The 15,556-nt window shown below is 41.1% G+C and overlaps 1 long non-coding RNA gene across 1 annotated transcript; it reads right to left on the reverse strand.

The window, feature by feature from the left end:
• Window positions 1-12,745: 12,745 nt before the first annotated feature.
• LOC117457592 (uncharacterized) lies at window positions 12,746-13,913 on the reverse strand. Its single transcript, XR_011644281.1, has 2 exons — window positions 13,562-13,913; window positions 12,746-13,316 (listed from the first exon to the last, which is right to left on the reverse strand). It is a non-coding gene; the product is annotated as an uncharacterized lncRNA (long non-coding RNA).
• Between the last annotated feature and the right edge of the window lie 1,643 nt (window positions 13,914-15,556).

The raw sequence follows: 15,556 nt of genomic DNA on the forward strand, positions 1-15,556 counted from the left end.
AAGCAATGGCTGAATGGGCAGAATTCACAAAAAAGTAGAGAACTTGAATTCTGTGTCCAATGTTTGTCAGTTCTATGAGGATGTATATATGTTGAAGAGCTTTGTTCATTTAATAAATGATCCTGTTTGTTATGGACTGACTTAATAAAAACGTGTTTTTTGAAAGAATTGTCATCACTTATTTTAAGAGCATGTGTTCTAATTTAGCTCCCTAAAATCAAGAATTTCATTACGTGTAACTTGTTATCGCTTTTATCCAAAGCGACTTACATACTCAATACTGTGGGCAATCCCCAAAGGAGCAATTTGGGGTGAAGTGTCTTCAGGGACACAACGACATGCTGACTGCAGTGGGGTTTGAACCTATGCTCCCCTGACCCTAACACCAACGCATTACCCACTGCGCCACACGCCTCCCTAAATCTCATTTTAAGTAATTTGATGCTAAAAGTACCCTAGTTTTGAGTGATAATAGGCTTCTTTTGCATTAAATAGGCTTAACTAGATTGCTTGAAATTAGTCTTTTTAATCTTATTTCAAGATTGTATGTGCTATAATGATAGTCGGACAGCCTGACTTGTTTTAAGACATCTTATCAAGTGAAATTTGCTTACTTCACTGGCAGTCAAATGTGCTTGTTTTAAGTGCAAGCATGCTTATATCTAGAACGTTTGGCCTTAAATTTGACAGGGCGTTTTTGCATTTTTGTATAATGATTCAACTGTAGAAATATCAAATTACAACATCAGCATTATCTTTCTAAACATTCTAAACACAGATTTCCTTGATAAGAAAAACTAATTATTTCATGAAACAAAAAAAGGTTGATTCGGTTCATGTCAACCTAGTGGTGCGGAGCAAAACAATGATGAAAATAAAAAGCAAATGTCAAGAAATCCGGCAAAACATTTATATAACATAGAATCATCTGTGGGTAGATGTTTTGTTTTCTCTTCTGCCCCGTTGCACTGCAAGTGAGTGTTTGTGTGTAAATGATGCAATGATAATTGAAATCTGAAGATAAATAAGCGTAGTTGGACGGTAGAGAGATGGGAGTCATGGAGGAAGAATAAAAGGAGGGAGACAGTGACAGAGGTGGGGTACATAGTGTAATGGGAGGGCAGGGTGAGTGATAGATGATAGAAGATAGGTACAGTAGGAAGGAGGCAGGAGGGATGTGGGTGGGATGCAGGGAAGATGGAGGAATGATAGAAGGATGGTGGGAGTATAGAGAGAAGAAGCAGGGAGGGGGGAACAACAGTGGGAAGGATGGAGGAGGAACAGTATGTCATGGATTGTTTTATTCTCATCCAGAGGCCAGTGAGAGGAGGCAGACACCTGCTGATTATTCTGTTGTATTATCTAACACTAAAGAGAGAAAATATGTTTGTTTGTGTATTGGCAGTGTTAGATAAGAGCTTCTGTTGATAAAGCAAACATTTACACTCTGGTTATTCCCTTGGCTCCTCTTCCTTTTCGCCTTTCAAGTTGTCTCTCCTAATTTGTCTTCCCCCCCACTGACTGTTTCTTCTCCTGTATTCCTCTTCAAGCTGTCCCCTGCTAACCTACCCGGTCTTCCTCTCCTTCAAGTGTTAGCTTTCTCTCTCATCCCTTCCTCTCCATTCTTCCTTTCCCCTTCCCTTTCATCTCCCCCTTTCTGCAGAATTCTAAATCGGATATTCTCATGGTACGTGTCCAAACTGCGACAAAGAAATACATTTAAAAAATCATTCTTAAAATCTGTCCAGTCACCATATGTTAAATAAGCAAGCTCTAACAATGCATGGAACTGAACACACACATTTTTGAGAGGGCAGAAAAGCGGATAGAACTCCTACACATGAAGTGCATCAATGCTTCTCCCTACTACTGCGTGTACAGCGCTTTCTGTACCTGTGACTACTGCATTGCATGTTGATGCTCCCTTGAGGCAGGCAGTCTCAGACGAAGTCACAACATTAACATTCATGGAATGTGTGGAAGTGCTTGTGTGTGGAGAAAGCAAGGATGTTACAAATGTACCTGTATACTCCTAGTTAAATATGTATGTTGGCACTCACTGTACATCCCACACATGAAGAAATTAGATTCTTACCCGAGAGTCCCTGTGGGGAAAAGGAAAAACTTCTAATATCTTTTCATGAATATGAGAAAATGGGTTTGCTGTTGCATGAGTAAAGGCATGAACTGAGTAACTTACCTATGTCTCTTGACACATTGATTAAATATTTAGTCTTATATACTGTATGAAAAACTTTGACAAAGATGTTTGTGGGACAGTTCAGTATAGGGTATTTTCTTTTTACATCCCTGAAGCAGTTAATTATTTCTCATGAGACAACATCACCAGTACACAATTTATATTCAGTCTCTGCTTTAATTGTTGAAGTTTATACTGTGGAATGTGTGTGAAACTGAGAGTGACTTGTCATTTCAACATACTAATAAATGACAATCACCAAGTTCATAAAGATTTCAACGGTATGACATGATATATAATAAATCTGAATATATGTTTATAGTTACATTTAGACTGACTTGCGTTTTATTCAACTATCATTTGTACATTTTAAACATCCTCCAACTGGCTGATAATAATTCCATTGATGATACTTTTGTGCAAATAGGTTTTTGTCAGTGCTTATGCAATAATTAAAGAGCATTTAATAATAAGAACAATGATTATCAGTGACATGTAGTGTAACCATATGCATTAGGGGTGTAACGGTATACGTACCCGTACCAAAATTATTCGGTACGGGCCCTTCGGTTTGGTACACGTGTGTACCGAAGTGTACCGAACGAATATAACGTTAAACGTAAAAAATTGAGAACGTGAACAACTTCTTGGAAGTAATCTCAGGTGCTGCGTCGCAGCATTCAGAGTAATTTGCTCACATTGGGTTCAACCATGGATGTATAATAAGAACTGGATACAGCGTGGGAGGCGGGGCCTCATTCATTCCTATGAGAGTTGCTCAATGGCGCATGATAACAAAATGGCCCAACTTTTGAGAGAGCGAAACGTCAGATTACCCGGCATGCCTGAGAAGTACCCGTATGTGCACTCATAGAGCATGCGCAACTTTAACCACGCCGCCCAAAAGGCTCGTTCACATTAAGCACGTGAATTTGCGTACACGTAACAGCACCGCGTGTTCATGACAGCATGGTACTGGATTTATATTAACGAGGCGGCAGTTAGCAGCTAGCGGCTAGCTAGTAAATTATGCTAAATTACACATCAATCGTTATGTACTTTTATATTATGCTGACATCAGGATCTAGTGATATCCAAGCAACAGAGCTTCATTTAGCATGATACTTGTGTGGGTTGTACATGAAACCACTTGGTAATATATAAAAATGTGTTGAAGCCTGTTATGATCAATTGTGAGTTAAAACTTTATCTAAAAAGTAAAGCTGATGATGGATTACTGTGGTGGAGTTAAAATAACAATAGCCTATTTCTTTTTTAAATGTGATGGAGTAAAAGGATAGTAACTGTGATTATTCATGTTAAGTAGCCCACAAGTAACTAAAACAATTGCAAGTGCAATAAGAAGCTACAGGAACGTTAATCTACGTCGGTAATATTAACATTTACGGTACAAGATTTACATCATACAGCCCATGTAGTATAATATTTTACAAATGATGAATTACAGCAAACATGTGCAATATATCCATTATTACAGCTCCGTGGGCTGGCAGTAAGGCGATATGGTCCGTTGTTATTGTGCATCCATGGGTAAAGAGAAACTCATGTACTATAGGGGTTTCACCAACTAATCGACTAGTCGACTACCTTTACCACTAGTCGGCGCTGTAGGCCCTAGTCAACTAGTCGTGAACAAAATGGAGGTAAATGAGGTGCTGCAAAATGCTCCAAAAAACGTCCGACATTCATATGTATGGCAGTACTTCAACGAAGATGTAACCAACTCCACAGTGAAGTGTCAGTTGTGTACAGCTGTACTGAAGTACAACAAAAATACATCTGCTATGCGCAACCATCTAAAAATGAAACACCCGCTGCCGACAGCTAGCACTAGCAGTAATGCTAGCACCAGTGAGCAACGGACCGCCGTCAGCACTGGACAGAGACAGACCAGCATTATTGATTTTTCCAAGCGCCCCGTTACGGACAAAAGAAGACAGCAGATAACAGACTTGCTTATCAACTTTGTCGTCACTGATGTTCGACCACTTTCTGCCCTTTCCGGAGAAGGCTTCAGGGACATTATGACGTTTTTCGAGCCAGGCTATAAGATCCTGTCACATGCTACACTTTGGAGCAACATCATGCTTCAGTACAACACTGAAAGCGAGGATTGCCAATGAGATGAAAGATAAAAGTGTCTCACTTACCACTGATCTGTGGATATCTTGCACCATGGATCCATACATCACCATAACTGCCCACTACATCACAGACATATGGGAGTTAAAATCCAGAGTTCTGCGAACCACTATCATGCCAGAGAGACACACCGCTGTGAATATAGCCCGGAGGCTCAAAGAAACAATTGAGAAGTGGGACTTAGTTGTGTTTTACACTATTCATGCGAGCAGTTTCCCCACCACCTTGGATGCGCCGGACACACCATTCAACTAGCAATAAAAGCAGGGTTGCACTTACCAGAAATCGCCAAGACCACAGATGCTGCCATGCGTGTTGTCAGTAATTTTCGTCACTCCTCAGTAGCAGTTTGTGCTTTGAAGAAACGTCAAGAACAGCTTGGAGTAAAAGTAAACAAACTCCAAAACGACCCGCTGGAATTCAACGTTCACTATGCTCGAGCAACTGTATGAGCAGAGACTCCCGGTGCAGGCCGTCCTTGCGGATGAGACCGTGACAAAAGTTGGCATCCGAAGATCCCTCGCCATGAGAGCGTGCCAGTGGGAACTGGTGGAACAGCTGATCCCGGTGCTCAGGCCTCTAGCAAAGGCGACAACTATCATGTGCGGAGAAAATCACGATGGGCTGTCCTTCATCTACCCCGTCCTACTGAACATGGCTAACAACACGCTAAGTGCAAATGAGTCCGATCTGGCGGCTATTTGTTCCTTCAAAATACCGTGAGGAAAAAGCTCATAACCCGCTTCAAGCTGTTGTCTCGCCTGCTGGCAGAATCCATCCCGATCACGGCATGCATGCTAGATCCACGATTTAAGCATCTGAAGTTCCTTCCAGACGATGTCAGAGAGGAAGCCCAGGCGCGCCTGACTCAATTAGTGCGTGAAGACGGAGAGGTGGAACAGCCGGGAGCTACAGGTAAATAGAGTTGAACTAGCGATAATTGTTTCACAAAAAAGTCCTACTTAAACCGGCCAAATTGTAAAACAATGTGTTTGTCATTAATGTGGTTCATTTTTGCTGTAGGTGAAGAGGAGATCGCAGACAACGTTAGTGGAGCTGGCGGAAGCAAGTTGCAAAAAGGCGAGACTGGAGAGTGACTTTGAACAGTGTGTTTGGAGCTCATTTCGAGAGCAGCAGCAAGAAAAAAATGGGTCAACAGTGATGCTGATGATGAGCTACGGGATTACTGCCAGCGGACACCGCATATCTCCACTATGGATAACCCACTGGAGTGGTGGGCAGAAAACGTGCACCGATTCCCCCGTTTAGCCAAGCTTTCGAGGAGCTACCTGGCTATTCCAGCCACAAGCACCACGAGTGAGAGGGTTTTTTCCCTGGCAGGCAATACTGTCACCCGACAGCGGTCAAGCCTCCTTCCCTCACATGTCGAGGCGTTGGTGTTCCTCAACGCAAACCAAACATCTGGAAAGGTGGACGTTATCGTGGAGGACAGCGAGTAAAGTGTTGCGCACTGGATTTACGTGGCATTACGAGTTTACGAGTTTTTTGCTGTAGATTTTGGTGAGTCCAGTTACTGTTTGTTATTTACTCAGCCATGTAACACAAATTAAAATGCAGTGTTTAATGTAACGGTATGAGTTCCAATATAAAATACAGTTTTACACCTCTCTTTGTGTGTCTTTATTATGACGTAACGACTAGTCGACTGCTATTTTGAAAAATGTGTCGACTACGTGCCGGTGTTACCGTTTAACTGGTTACACCGGGGAAGTCGTTACGTTAACGGTAGGAATGGGGCGTGTACTTTGAGGAGCCATTGTCGAATAGCCAGGAAATATACATTTCGATCGCTTCTTTTGTTGTTTACATTTATCTTTTGGTATATTTGGCTCCATAGGAACACTTTGATGCACATTCAGTATCAGTGTGTGAGGTTGTGGTTGCGATGCCGATATCCGGACGCGTACAGCGAGGACTACAAAATGACAATGAGGTGACTGGGGATGTCTGTTCAACACATTGCAAACGTGAATAAATCATTTCAAATATGTATTTGTCTCCGACTGTCATTTGTACATCGTTGTTAATGTGATGTTTAGTAGCTTTGATAGCTGTCCATACCTCCAGACAGCCTAAAAGTAAGACACAAGTTGTTTACTCACAGCCCGAATGCAGCATCGAGATCCCTGGCCAGCTGTGATCCTCTCGATTAACTTGTGACAGGACTTCTGTAGCTATTCTCCAGCGAGAAAGGTTTTTATTAAATACCTCCATCCCTCTCGTCACAACACGACTCTACACTGTGCAGAAAAAAACAACATAAATGAAAATAACCTTGCTGGATAGTTTAGAATGAAACAAACAAACTATCTTCCATGGCTGATACTGATGTCACAGTGACGGGTAAACTACATACTAGTCTAGCGGGGGGGTACACTTTGAATTCATATAATGAAATTGTTATTTTATATATGTATATATATATATATATACATGCTATATATATTTATATTTATTTCTATCCTACATTGTCTAGGCTATATAAACTGGCGGAAGTGTCACAAAGTTCTTGGTTTGTGATTATAGAGAGAGAGAGAGAGAGATAGCGACAGAGAGATAGAGAGCGAAAGAGACATAGATCGAGATACTGCAGAGATAGACATAGAGAAAGACGTGTGTGTGTGTGTGTGTGTGTGTGTGTGTGTGTGTGTGTGTGTGTGTGTGTGTGTGTGTGTGTGTGTGTGTGTGTGTGTGTGTGTGTGTGTGTGTGTGTGTGTGTGTGTGTGTGTGTGTGTGTGTGTGTGTGTGTGAGAATAGCTGTAGGGCTAACCAAGAGGGGATGGATTCAGGAGTTGTTAAACAACTGATGGATTTTATGATCCACGATATTTATGCTGATGGCTTGGAAAAAAGAAAATTGTTGACAATTATCCTTTATTATCTTGTATGAATATATCTGGTATATTGCTCATTTTTCATAAAAGAAAAACATTTATTTGAGTTTTATCTATCTCTATCTGTCTCGCTATCTATCTCTGTCGCTATTTCTCTCTCTTTATAATCACAAACCAAGAAAGTTGTGACACTTCCGCCAGTTTATATAGCCTAGACAATGTAGGATAGAAATAAATAGAAATATAATATATATATATAGCATGTATATATATATATAAATATATATGTATATACATATATAAAATAACAATTTCATTATATGGATTCAACGTGTGCCCCCCCCGCTAGACTAGTCTGTGGTTTACCCGTCACTGTGACATCAGTATCAGCCATGGAAGATAGTTTGTTTGTTTCATTCTAAACTATCCAGCAAGGTTATTTTCATTTATGTTGTTTTTTTCTGCACAGTGTAGAGTCGTGTTGTGACGAGAGGGATGGAGGTATTTAATAAAAATCTTGCTCGCTGGAGAATAGCTACAGAAGTCCTGTCACAAATTAATCGAGAGGATCACAGCTGGCCACGGATCTCGATGCTGCATTCGGGCTGTGAGTAAACAACTTGTGTCTTACTTTTAGGCTGTCTGGAGGTATGGACAGCTATCAAAGCTACTAAACATCACATTAACAACGATGTACAAATGACAGTCGGAGACAAATACATATTTGAAATTATTTATTCACGTTTGCAATGTTTTGAACAGACATCCCCAGTCACCTCATTGTCATTTTGTAGTCCTCGCTGTACGCGTCCGGATATCGGCATCGCAACCACAACCTCACACACTGATACTGAATGTGCATCAAAGTGTTCCTATGGAGCCAAATATACCAAAAGATAAATGTAAACAACAAAAGAAGCGATCGAAATGTGTATCTCCTCAAAGTACACGCCCCATTCCTACCGTTAACGTAACGTAACGACTTCCCCGGTGTAACCAGTTAAACGGTAACACCGGGCAGCGCAGTGGATTAGATGCGCGTTCATAATGCAGAGGGAAATAACTCAGAATAACGTTATTAGCACATTTTTACGAATGTTTTTAATAAGGGCTATACAAATGTTCATACTGGGTAGTTTATTTATTTAAAAAAAAATTATCCAACAAGTTACAGACCACTCTTTCCCAATGTAAGTCAATGGGAAAAAGTGTTTCCGGGCCCAGCAACCTAAAGGAAGTGTAGTACCGCCGTTTGACCACAACGAATATTCTCCGGCGCACTTCCTGGGGGCTTGGGTTCAACGCGTCATAGAGCGAGCAAGTAATTTCATTGGACGAGAGGCATTCTATGAGAGCTGGTCAGAGGGATGCGTTCAAATGTAGTCAGTAATTTGAGGAACTGTCGAAATGGCGAACGCAGATAAAGTTGAGCTCGAAAATACTCCAGCATCATTGAAGTCTCCGGTTTGGTAACATTTTGGTTTCACAGTTACGTACAAGGATGACGGACAAAGACAGGTGGACCGAACCAAAGCTGTTTGTCGGCATTGTTCAACTAAAAAATTGGTTATGCGGCTGGCAATACATCAAACTTGCACACCCATTTGAAAAGGCATCACCCGAACGTGAATATCACCGGTGCCAAAAGAAAAAAGACTGAAGCGCAAACCCAACCCCCACTAGCATTTAAGCCTCCACCACTCGCAAAAAGTTCAGCCCGAGCCAAAGCTATTACACACGCCAAATATCCTTATGTTGCCATGTTAGCAAAGTGCTACCTGGCTGTATCTGCTACCTCTGTCCCTAGCGAGAGGGTGTTCTCCACAGCAGGAGACATTGTTAGTGCCAGCTGATCTGCCCTTTCGGCAAGCAATGTGGACAAGTTAATTTTTATTTAAAAAAAAAAATGAAAATGACAAGCAAGTCATTATGTCAAACTTGCTGCTTAGGTACTAGTACAGTACAGTTCAAATACAGATTATTTCAGTTCATCGAAATGCTGCACCTTAATGTTTATGTTATTATAATTTGTATTTATTTGAGTGAATACATTATTCACAGTTTAATAATAATAATAAAAAAATATATATATGTTGTGTTTTGTGATAATTTTTTCTGCTGTAGGCCTACCAAAAACGTACCGAACCGAACCGTGACCTAAAAACCGAGGTACGTACCGAACCGAAATGTTTGTGAACCGTTACACCCCTAATCAGTGTTGGGTGTAACGCGTTACAAAAGTAACGCAGTTACAGTAATATATTACTTTTTGCTGTAACGAAGTAATGTAACGCATTACTAATGAAATGTGGGTAATATATTACCCGTTACAATGCTCAGTAACGCAGTTACAACACATTTTAACCCGAAATTAAATGGTGTTTTGTTTTTTAACAATGTACTAACATAGCGAGACATTCCGACACCAGACACATTGTGCGGGTAGATTAGTAAACCTGGTGTTTACCCTTCAGGCTTCGCGTCGGGATCTTCGGGGCAGTTGAATGTTATTCACCCTCTATTCCACAAAGAGAACGGAGCGAAAAATACTAACAACAAATTGTGTCAGCTGCGCGTGACCTGCTCCGCTGCGCGTGCATCATTTCCAAAGTGCTTCCACAGCAGTGACACACATCTGTGGATAATCATTTATACGAAAATGGTTAAAGCAACCATCACTAAACGCCAGCAACACTGCATCTACTGCAGACTGCAGCAACAGGTCAGATGGGGACATCACGTTACCCTCCGTTGTGGACACTAGCTTACTCCCGCCTGACTCGCCGCCCTCAACCCCGGAGCAGCACTCTTCGTTGCCCGAAACTACGCCGCCTCTCTGCGGCCCGCAGGTGCGAGCCAGGATACCACGGCAAAACAGAGCCTGCTCAGGTAAATCTAAACAAGTACCCGCCTGTACAGTGGGGTTAGGTGGTCATTTTGCAGCTCGTGGTATACAAATAGACAAGGGCTAGAATATGTGAAAATAGTGCCATATTCTGCCCTGCCTGTAGAAATGTTGGGTCAAAAATAATGCATACAATAGCACAGATGCCTTCACCACGAATGGCTACACAAATATCTCATATCCCAAGTTTATCAACAAGCTAATGTTGCAGCTGAAATGATCACACAAAGTCAACCTCACATGATGATGTGATCCAGTTTTCAAGCACAGTAAATACTCTCTTCCCAGAGTATATGATGGGACCAAGGTGATGTTTAGTAGGCTACATGGTTTTAATAATACTTTTGCTTTTCAATGTTTGCCATTTCAAACCATGAGCTGGTTCAAATAATATTTGCCTTGATTTACAATATGTTCTCATTTGTTTTATCAGTAGCTTTGAAGCTGTTGTGCTTTTCTTTGCCACAGTCCACTTTGGACTGTATGAAATATTACAGGATTGCACTTTTAACTCACTTGAAATGTTCTCACTTGCTTGGTTTCAAAACATAACAAATGCCATAATCTGTTCATTGGGGACCATGAATGCTATTTTTCATTGCTGTTGCCGGCCACTATTGCTCATGTAAACCTACTACTGCTGCGCCCCCTGTAACCTCAGATTCACCCTGAGTCATTTTGTTCTGGAACTGGGCCTGCACACGGCCATATACTAAACACACTACAGAGCCCATTCCGTGTCCTGTTAGTGTTTACTTCCTGTCTGCCTTCTTCTGGTGGTTTATCTGACGTCCAGCACTCCGTCTTTTAACCTCTTTTCCTTTCTCTTTCTTGATCCTCCTTAGCAACCTTCATTATAGTCCTTGACAGTGGTCTGTACGACTGTATTAACAACGTGTCACATGTTAAGAATTTACAATCAGAATCGAGTATTCAACTAACCCGTGTTATACAAGTTGTTAGGCCTACACAGTTGTTATGCTATACCACATCGCCCTTCACTGGATGTATAATGAGCTGCACTAAACTACATTTTAGCATTTAAAATACCTAGCCATTCTTTTGCGGTTATTTTGGTGAAAGTAACTAGAAAAGTAACTAAAGTAGTGTAACTCATTACATTTCAGAGACAGTAATTTTGTAATGTAACTTATTACTTTCAAAAGAGAGTAATAAGTAATATGTAATATATTACATTTTGGAAGTAACTTGCCCAACACTGCCCCTAATACGCATAGGCTACAAAGTTATCTTAAATAAATGATTAGGGTTGTTGTTCCGGGCATCAAAAAGTTGCAATGTCAGATGCTTGCTTTTCATAAGTAGCCTAATTATATCTACCATGAACATCTTAGCTCGGACTATCCTGTCAGAATAATCTTTCTGATAAATGACACCGAACAAAATGGGCACTAAGTAACAGACTTATGTGTTTGCCCTCCATCCCTTTGGTAACATGTATAGTTAATGGTACATAGTCAGCGTGTGTTATATTTCTTGTGTAATACAGCTTTCATGCCAAAACTGCTCCTCGTAGGTGCCAACATGTCTTTAATAGCTTGTTTGTTTTTCGGGTGATCAGTGTGATCAGTGTTTAAACCCACCACCGTCACAACATGAAAGCCATCCTACAAGCAATGTTGCCATTCCAAAGCATCTACGCATTTCTAAAAAGGTGTTTGAGGAGGCAGTGAACCGGGTTAAGGGTGAGCTGAAAGGGATAATATAATTGGATAGACATGCCTGCTCTGTTTGATAACTGTTTTAAGCTTTTTTCGTTTCCTATGATTCACAGAGTCAGTGTGTGAGTGTGTGTGTTTATTTCGTGTTTCTTTGCCATATGTCTTTCCATCTCATATCCAGTTACTGTTGCATATGGAGTCATTACACTAAAACAGAAAACTCACAGAAGCTGTCGGTCAAATATAAGACAATGAAGCAAAATGTCATGGGTTGTAAGTTGCCTACAGTGAGAATATATTTCTTTAGGAAAATATTAGACAGACAGAATGATTCTTCTGTCATGTACATTCACAAGGATAACCGTTACACAGTTGTGAGACTCATTTCACTATGAATCCCTGCAGCTTGCAAGTATTATAATGATCAGGCAAGAACACACATAATTCACATATAAACTATATATTGGAACAAGAGGAGATCATGTATATGCAGAGAGTAACCAGCCCAAAAATGGCGGGACAATGTTCCTATGAGGAGAAAATAAGCTAATATTGGCAGCTTATAATAGAACAATATGTTGACATTCAAATAAGATACAGATTGGTTGGATCAGTTTATGTTGTGCTCAAGCGGTCTATGTAACTTAAGATGACAGGACAAGAATAACAATGACATTTAAACAAAAGCACACATTAAATATGCATGAAAATGCAAAATATGTAAATGTTTTTTTTAGGGGTGCACCGAATGGGAAATTCTTGGCGGAAACCGATACCGAAAATAGGAAACAGTTGGCCGAAAACCGAATGCCGAAAGGCCGAAAATGATTAATAGAAATATATATATATAATGTATACATTTTTTACCAATGTTGTTCAGCTACCTGATTATGGAAATAGACATGATTATGGCAAAACATAACTTAAATAATAATCACTATTATGGGTCCATAAAACATTTATTCAGCACTTTTGAACATTTGTACATTTATTTTCTCTGTAGGATAATAACTACAACAAAGTGCATTCAGAACAAAGCCAAGGGGCTTTAAAACAGCATAAACATCTAGGCCAGTAGGCCTACAACAAAATAGTGTCAACAACAACAAATGCACCTATAAGTGCATGCATACAAATGTGCAAACTGGATAAATCCACATGAATGTAACTATAGTATTTACAAATGAAAGCTTATGATAAGCCTATGATAAGCCAGCCTTGTCTACTTATTAAGGAAACGTGGGAGGTTCTTTTTAATGAACAGTAGCTTCTCTGCTTTATCAGCCATGAGTCTGTTCCTCTTCTCATCAAGCACATGAGAGGCAGCGCTGAACAGTCTCTCGCTGTCAGTGCTTGTGCATGGAGCACTCAAATACTTGCGTGCCACCTTGGCCAGGTCAGGAAAGCGGTCTTGTTTGTTTCTCCAGTATCCAAGAGGGTTCTCGCTTCTGGGGATGGGTACTTCTGAGAGATAATCATCTAACTGTTGAGCGGTTGAGCTTGTCACCAGCCTGGCATTTGAGAGGTTTGAGAGAATAAGATTGTATTTAAAATAGGGACAGTGCATAATGAACATTTAGTCAAATGTATATTTACGCATGCCAGATCACTTGGCAGACAAATAAAATCATCTGACATGTCAAAAGAAATTACAACATTAAGAGCATATTACATAGCAGCACATACAGTACTAATAAATATCACATTCAGTAGCACATAGTACAGTAAGTAACCAAGTCAGAACAGAGTAGCCTACCTATTTGGGGTAGTATTCTCTTCCATGATCTCGTTGAACATATCAGACAACGAGGGTGGTTGCCCCCTCTCCTCCTCCTCCTCTGCTGTAGACAGACGAGCCCTTTTTTCTGTGGTCTGCGTCACGTCTCCTGTGCTGTGCGCAGCAGCCTCCTCTCGTGGGTTCTCCTTATCCAACACAGCCTGGATCATGTCTCGTGCGCTTTGCTTTTTCCCCGCATCAAAATAATTGTCTTTATATCGCGGGTCAAGTACAGTCGCGATACAGTACAGGGGATCAGAGTAGATATCAGCAAAACGTGTGTTGACAGACTCCAAGAGTGTACTTTTCATAGTTTTTACTCCACGGTCCGTTTCAACCTCTTTCCTTAGAAGACGCTTTAGAGCTGCATTTAAAGGGATGACGTCTGCCACCGATGCGTCAGATGAGCTAATCTCTCTAGTTAGCTGTTCGAATGGGGCAAGAATGGAGAGAATGTTCTCCATTAAGATCCACTGGTTTGGAGTGAATGATGCGGGGAGATCATGATCTGCGCTGTATGTAGCCAAGGTTCGCTTTTGAGCAAAGAGGCTTTCCAGCATATAATATGTACTGTTCCACCGTGTACTCACATCTTGTTGGAACCGTTTTGTTGTTACTCCAAGCTCATCTTGTATTGGCTCAATGCGAGAATAGGCCAGTTGAGAGTGTTTGAAGTGACCAACAATCTTTCTGCTTATGGCCAACAGATCTTTTACGCTGCGTTGAGCCAACACTCCCTCGTTCACAGCTAATTGCAGAGTGTGGGCCATGCAGCGTATTCCACTCAGATTGCATTCTTCTATAGCTTTAGTTATATTTCGTGCGTTATCAGTGACTATTGCGTGCACTTTAGGTCGGTCGATATGCCATGTGTCGAACATATTGGCGAATGTCAACGAGATGGACTGTGCTGTATGAGACCCCCTAAACTCTTGCGAATGCAGCAGAATCTTTTGCAGTTTAAAATCCTTGTCGATCCATTGTGCAGTTAGACTGAGCATACTGGTGATGCTTACGTCTGAGCTCCATATGTCTGTCGTGAAGCTGATGGCTGTAATATCTGTAGCCAAGAGCTCATGGATGTGATTAGCAACGACATTGTACAGTTCAGGTAAGCACACGTCTGCTAAGTGTCGTCTGCTAGGCAAGGAATAACGTGGCTCAATATGCTCAATAAGCCTACGAAATCCAACGTCCTGTACGACAGAAAACAGTTGATCGTCCATGGCGATGCATTCCATTAACTTCCGAGTAATGCCCTTTGCCTTAGGACCATCACTGGGAAACTTTTTAATCTTTTCAAAAAGGTCCGCCACAGAAGGAGTCGGGGTGCTGGGAAGGACTTTTTTTTTTTCTGTGCGCTGGTGATTTCATCATACTCCGTATATTGGTCCGGGTGTTTAGATTTCAGGTGATGGAGTAATCCCGAAGTGCTGAAAGTCTTTGAAGTTACACCCCCTCGAGAAATGTCAGCTGAACACGTTTTGCAAATCGCAATCCGCGACTCTTTATCTGATATTGTGAAGTATCTCCAAGCGGCAGACATGTTGACTGTGAGCCAGCCGTGAGCATGGTCCCTGCCTCGCCGCGTCGCCGCGTCTTTATTACGTCATCACAACAACACGTTAGGTTGCCTGTTCTGACATTCTGTGATATTTTTTCGGTGATATTTTTTCGGTGCTAAAACCCTTTCGGCCGAAAGCCGAAAGGGCCTTTTTAACCATTTTCGGCCGATAATTTTCGGTGGCCGAATTTTCGGTGCATCCCTAGTTTTTTTTAGATAAAGCAACTTGGTTTGTCTACTATTTAAACGGTTCTCTCCAGACAGGGTATTTGTCATGGCTCTAAGATGAAGAGTGCACAAATTATAGAGGAGGAAGGTAGGTGCACTCCAGGCAGTGCATGTATTTAGGTGATTCAATATAATTTGCATCCTTAGAAATGGGAAATATAACTGTACCGTTGATTCACAAA

The sequence above is a fragment of the Pseudochaenichthys georgianus genome, chromosome 13 (genome assembly GCF_902827115.2).
Source record: "Pseudochaenichthys georgianus chromosome 13, fPseGeo1.2, whole genome shotgun sequence".
Lineage (NCBI taxonomy): Eukaryota > Metazoa > Chordata > Actinopteri > Perciformes > Channichthyidae > Pseudochaenichthys > Pseudochaenichthys georgianus.